The following is a 6000-nucleotide window of genomic DNA, read 5'->3' as shown; positions in this document are numbered from 1 at the left end:
AGGGGTTCCTTGTGTGTGATGAAGGCTCTTACTACTTTAGATATAGATGACTTGTATTTCTTGCAAGGCAGTTTGCTTACTGGGCCAGCAGCAGTGGCTTCTAGTTCCCAAGTTGATGATGACACTATGACTACATTGTGGCATATGAGATTGGGGCACATGTCAGAGCGTGGTATGGGAGAGTTGAGTCATTGTGGTTTGTTGGGCAATCGAAAGATAGGTAGTTTGCAGTTTTGTGAGCATTGTGTTTTTGGGAAGCAAACTCATTTGAGATTTAGCAGGTCAGTTCACACGATGAAGGCCATTCTTGACTATGTGCATACAAATTTGTGGGGTGATGCATCAGTAACATCTATTGGAGGTGGAAAATATTTGTTAACCTTTGTTGATGATATCAGCAGGAAGGTTTGGGTCTACATCTTGAAGTCTAAAGATGAGACATTTGCTCATTTCCGTTAGTGGAAGGCTATGGTGGAAACACAAACAGAAAGAAAGGTCAAATATTTGAGATCAAACAATGGCACTGAGTTTCGCTCAGGAGAGTTTGAGAAGTATTGTCGGGACGCCAGCATTATTCAACACTACACCATAGTTGGCACTCCACAGCAGAATGGAGTAGCGGAATGTATGAACAGGATATTGTTGGATAGGACTCGTTGCATGCTCTCTCATGCCAGGTTACCACAGTCTTTGGGCAGAGGCAGTTACCACAACATGCTACTTGGTTAATTGCTTGTCTTCGACAACTATTGAGTGTAAGGCACCAGAGGAGGTGTGGTCTGGCAAGCCACCTCAGTATGATCACTTGAGGGTATTTGGTTGTCCGGTGTATGCACACATTTGCCAGAACAAGTTGGAACCTCGAGATTTGAAGTGTGTCTTTCTTGGTTATGGTGATGGAGTTAAGGGGTATCGTTTGTGGTGTAAAGATTCTAGACCCCCTAAGGTGATCGTCAGTAGAGATGTGACCTTTAATGTGATGGCAATCATTGCTCTAGCTTGTCGGCAGTCGGAAGAGACTTCCACTTCAGGTGGAGCTTCTTCAGGTGGTGGTTCAGGGGCAAAGCAAGTAGCACATAGGGTAACATTTGAGGTGGAGACTCCAGTGATCGAGTCTACTACAGTTGACAGTCAGCAACAGCAGCAGCAGCAGCCATTGTTGTCAGAGTCTATAGATGGTGTTCAGTGTGACACAAATGAGGTAGATTTTGAGTCAAATGTAGCTGATGGTCAGTTAGTGGATATAGTTTCAAGTGGAGATTCAAACCAGACTCTCCTATGGTACATCATTCACAGAGACAGAGGAAACCAACAAATTTCTATGGAGAGTGGGTCACACCAGTAGCAAGAGGCAGAGGTACAGCTGCCTTCGCTTTGACAGTTGCTGAGGATATTATTCATGATGAGCCTAGCGCTTATAGAGAGGTAGTTAGTAGTCCTCAAGCAGCTAGTTGGGTCCAGGAAATGGCAGAGGAGATGGAATCATTGCATAAAAATAATACTTGGGACTTGTGTTGCCGCCCAAGGGGTGCAAGATTATTGGCTATAAATGGGTGTTTAAGCTCAAAGATGCTTCTCCAGATGTTATTGCTCCGAGATACAAAACCAGATTGGTGGCTAAGGGCTTCAATCAGAAGGAAGGAATTGATTACCATGAGATTTTTTCTCCAGTTGTGAAGCATACATCAATTCATGCTTTGCTAGCTTTGGTTTCTATATTTGATTTGGAATTAGAGAAAATGTATGTGAAGATAGCATTTCTTCATGGTGAGCTTGAGGAGGAGATCTTTATGGCACAGCCAGAGGGTTTTGTGATTGAAGGCAAAGAAAACCATGTTTGTTTGCTAAAGAAGTCATTATATGGCCTGAAGCAGTCTCCAAGGCAGTAGTACTATTGTTTCAAATCTTATGTTAGTGGTCATGGTTTTGAAAGAAGTTCATATGATGCTTGTGTGTTTCAGCAGGTGCTTGCAGATGGCTTAAGGGTGTACATATTGCTTTATGTTGATGACATCCTTATTGCAGGAAAGAGTTGTTCTACCATTGATGAAACAAAGGCCATGCTCAAGGGTGAGTTTGCGATGAAGGATTTGGGTGCAGCAAAGGGGTTGTTGGGTATAGATATTTGCCGTGACAGGTCTATGGGCAAACTTTGCCTTTCACAGAGTCAATATATTGAGAAGGTTCTGCATCGGTTTCACATGTCACAAGCGAAACCTATTGCTACTCATTTGGCACCACATTTCAGGTTGTCTACTTCATCAGAGCCATTAGATACAGAGGAGGAAAGGTACATGTCTAGAGTTCCTTATGCTTGTGCTGTTGGCAGTTTGATGTATGCTATGTTTGCACACATCCGGATATTGCACATGCAGTTAGTGTTGTGAGCCATTTTATGTCAAATCCAAGCAAAGAACATTGGAAGATAGTACAATGGATCCTAAGATATCTTAGAGGCACAAGCAAATATGGTTTGATGTTCGATAAGAGGGCAACAAATCCAGGACAAGTTGTTGGTTATTCTGATTCTGATTTTGCTGGGGATCGTGATGAGAGGCGCTCCCTCACTGGTTATGTGTTTCAGCTTTGTGGGTCTTGTGTTAGCTGGAGGGCAACCTTGCAGCATACAGTTGCTTTATCTACCACAGAAGCTGAGTTTATATTTTTAACTGAGGCAGTGAAGGAGGCTATTTGGTTGCATGGTTTTCTTGGTGATTTGGGCATTGAGCAAGTTGATCGTGTTGTCTTTTTTGATAGTAAAAGTGCAATTCACCTTGCAAAAGATGAAAAGTTTCATGAGAGAACCAAGCATATTGATGTGTGAAATTTCTTTATTCGGATTCATGTGAAAAAGAAAGCTTTGTATGTTGAGAAAATTGGTAGAAAAGACAACACGGCTAATATGTTAACCAAGGTGGTCCCAAAGACCAAGTTTGAGCATTGCTTAAACTTGGTTGGTATTTGTTCTTGCCCAAGTTAGCTCCCAAGTGGAGCATTGGTGGCGGTGAGTTTGTTGCATGTTGAATTATTCACTTGAAGATGAAGCATTTGAAGATTGAACTTTTAGCATCAAGGAGCTTGATGTGTTTGCTCTATGGTTCATTCGTCGCTGAGGTGGAGAATTGTGATGTCCAGCTCCTAATTTCACAATTTTGGAAGCCCATTAGCTCATTTGTTATGGCAAACATTGCCTATACATGTTGTATGTTGAAATTGGGGTTGTTTGTGATAATCTGCAACTCTGGGGCCTCTTTACAAGTCTGCCATTTTAAGGGGCAGCCCCAACTCAAACCAGAAGAGAGTGTTTTGTTATGTTCTTCACCTTGGGAGGGAGCTAGGGTTAAGGAGAGGAGAGGAAAGGCTTAGATCCACCAAATCCATCCAATAAAAAGTGAAATCTGTGGGGGATTTGGAGCCTCCCCATCCTTGTTGGCTCCCACCTCCTGTATTGTTTCTTCATACAGTGGATTGCTCGCCGCCACCCGTGGTTTTTTTCTGCTAGGGGTTTCCACGTAAATCTTGGTGTCTACCCTCGATTTGGTATTTTCTTTGCCATATGTGTTGATTAAGTCACCATCTTGCTTGCTATTGATCCATATGTGAAGTGGTTGCTTGTATAGATGAGTTGGCATGAGAGACATATGTGTGTTCTTTGATATATTGATATGAGATGATGGGGATTGATATTCTAGTGAGCTAGCTGCTGCAAGTATTTTGTTATCAAATCATTAGACAGCTTGTGGTTTAAAAGTTTGAAGCATAGTTGCTGTTTTGTTCATGTTCATAAGGTGTTCGGTGAAATGCTTGTGATAAGTTAGTTTGCTAATTTGATTATTTCGCTGCTGCATTGTTATCACTTTAAGTAATTTCTAGCATGGTGTGCAGTAGGCACGCATGAGTGTTTAAGTGCTTTGCGTCCCCCAAAATGATCTGATAAAAAGTCTTGTTTTCTGCGTGTGATGAATTAGGGAAAATTTTCCTCACAGTTTGGGGTTATGACTTATGAGCCGTTGTCAGCGTCTCCGGCATCATCCAACTAGTGCAGTTTTGGTGGGAGAAAGCGTTGTTTGCCTCCATCTTTTTTTCTCGGCAGACCGTGTGTTAGGTTGGATCCGATATCATCGTGGCGTGCTTACGTGTTCGCCAGGCCGAGTCGCCTGCGGCTTTCTTGCACTGGCAGATGTGGACACTTGGACAGTGTGCACCATCTGTACTTCCATTCCATGCAGGAAAGTAATAGTTGCATGGATAACTGGCTCAGCTTTTGAGACCTTTTTTACGTTCGTATCTTGGTCGGTTGTCTTCGTCACTTCATCCTTGCGTCTCAAATTAACGATTATGGCTCGGAAAAAAGTGCTCGTCGTCCATGGAATCTTCCTCCAACAGTAGGTGGGGTACTGTACTGCCAAGGAGGAAGAGGAATCGATCAGTTGTGGAATGGTCCTTGGATATCTGGCGCAGCTCTGGCCTGCAGCAAAGCTACTAGAATGACATGAAAAAGGTATAGCACACGTTTATTATTTGGTTTGAAAATCTAAACATCATTTTGTATATTTTTTCCTTGAAAATGAATCACTTTCATAATAGTCTGATAATAAATATGTATATCTAGTAATATATTCTGATTAAAAAAAGGACAAAGTTAAAACTAGAAACCACAAAAGTTCGACGACATCAAGTACTCCCTCCGTCCCAAATTATAGGTCATTTAGCTTTTATAGATTAATAGATTTTGCAATGCATCTAGATATATATTATGTTAGCAAAATTATGAATTTAGAAAAGTTAAAACAACAGGAAGTAGTTATGATCGAAGTTAGGACTACACCCTCCGCCCAAAAAAAAGTCGTACCAAGAATTTTAGGACAGATTAATAAGATATAAAATGACTTTGATTACCCCTATTTAGGACATATTTGTTTGAGCTGCAGGTTTTGAGCTTTTCTAAAAAGCTAATGCTGGCTTTTTGCTTCTGAAAAACTAACACTAGTTTTTAGAAGATGCATTTAGCTTTCTGAGCTCAAAAAGCTACTAAAAGCTCACGAAACTGAGTTTTCCAACTTTCTATGGCCCTGTTTGGAACCGCAGCCGGGAGAAGCGTTTCTTAGATAAGCTGTATAAATATTGAAATAACGCTTATTTAAGAAGCGGGTCTGAACTAGCTTCTACGTTTTTAGTACGAATGGATGTGGTGGGGAGAAGCGCGGCCAATTCCATAGATTAAAAGAAATATACTCATCAGGGCTAAAAAAAAAGGAAAGACTAGCAGAAAGAATATCGAACCCCCTCGTAGAGGATTATAAAAAAAGGAAGAGACTTCGAGTCAGCGTATAAAGAATGGAATGGTACATTACCATCATTATTAGTTAGAAATCCATACCATTAACTGAAGCACAGGCCCAAGATCGAGCGCCAGGGTCAAAGCCTTGATGACCGGAGGGGTCGGCATAAGATTCTATAAGACTCGCTTGGTCCATCAATGATAGAAAGAGAGAGAATTAGGCAGAACCACCTATCAGCATTCAGACTTAAGAACACAAAAGTTCCTACCAAGATGAGGCATCTTTAGATGGAGAAAGAGAAAGTCTGGCAATGACCAGGCTTATAATAAAAGAATGGTTAAAAGAGTGAAAAAAAGGTCGAAGGACAAAGGAGTGCAATATAAAAATGCTATAGATGCATACATCCAACTTTACATGCAAAAGGCACGCCGTCTAACTTCTAGTTTCAGCTTATTTTAATCATAAGTTGGATTTAAATTGTTCCAAATAAGATCTATAAAAACTCAACTTTTCTGGACTTCCTGCTTTTCGGAAGGTACACGAGAAGATCGTTATTTGTTTGAGCTTCTGGCTTTTCACGCTGAAAAGCTGTCGGGAATCTCAAACAAACATGACATTATTAGCCATATTTGGTGTTAATTGACTACTGAATGCTCACATGCACACGCACACATGTCAAATTAAGGGGGTGTTTGGATACGAGGTGTTAAACTTTAAC

The sequence above is a fragment of the Setaria viridis genome, chromosome 2, assembly GCF_005286985.2.
Source record: "Setaria viridis chromosome 2, Setaria_viridis_v4.0, whole genome shotgun sequence".
NCBI lineage: Eukaryota > Viridiplantae > Streptophyta > Magnoliopsida > Poales > Poaceae > Setaria > Setaria viridis.
The sequence above is the reverse complement of the archived record's forward strand: the minus strand, read 5'-3'. Positions refer to the sequence as shown.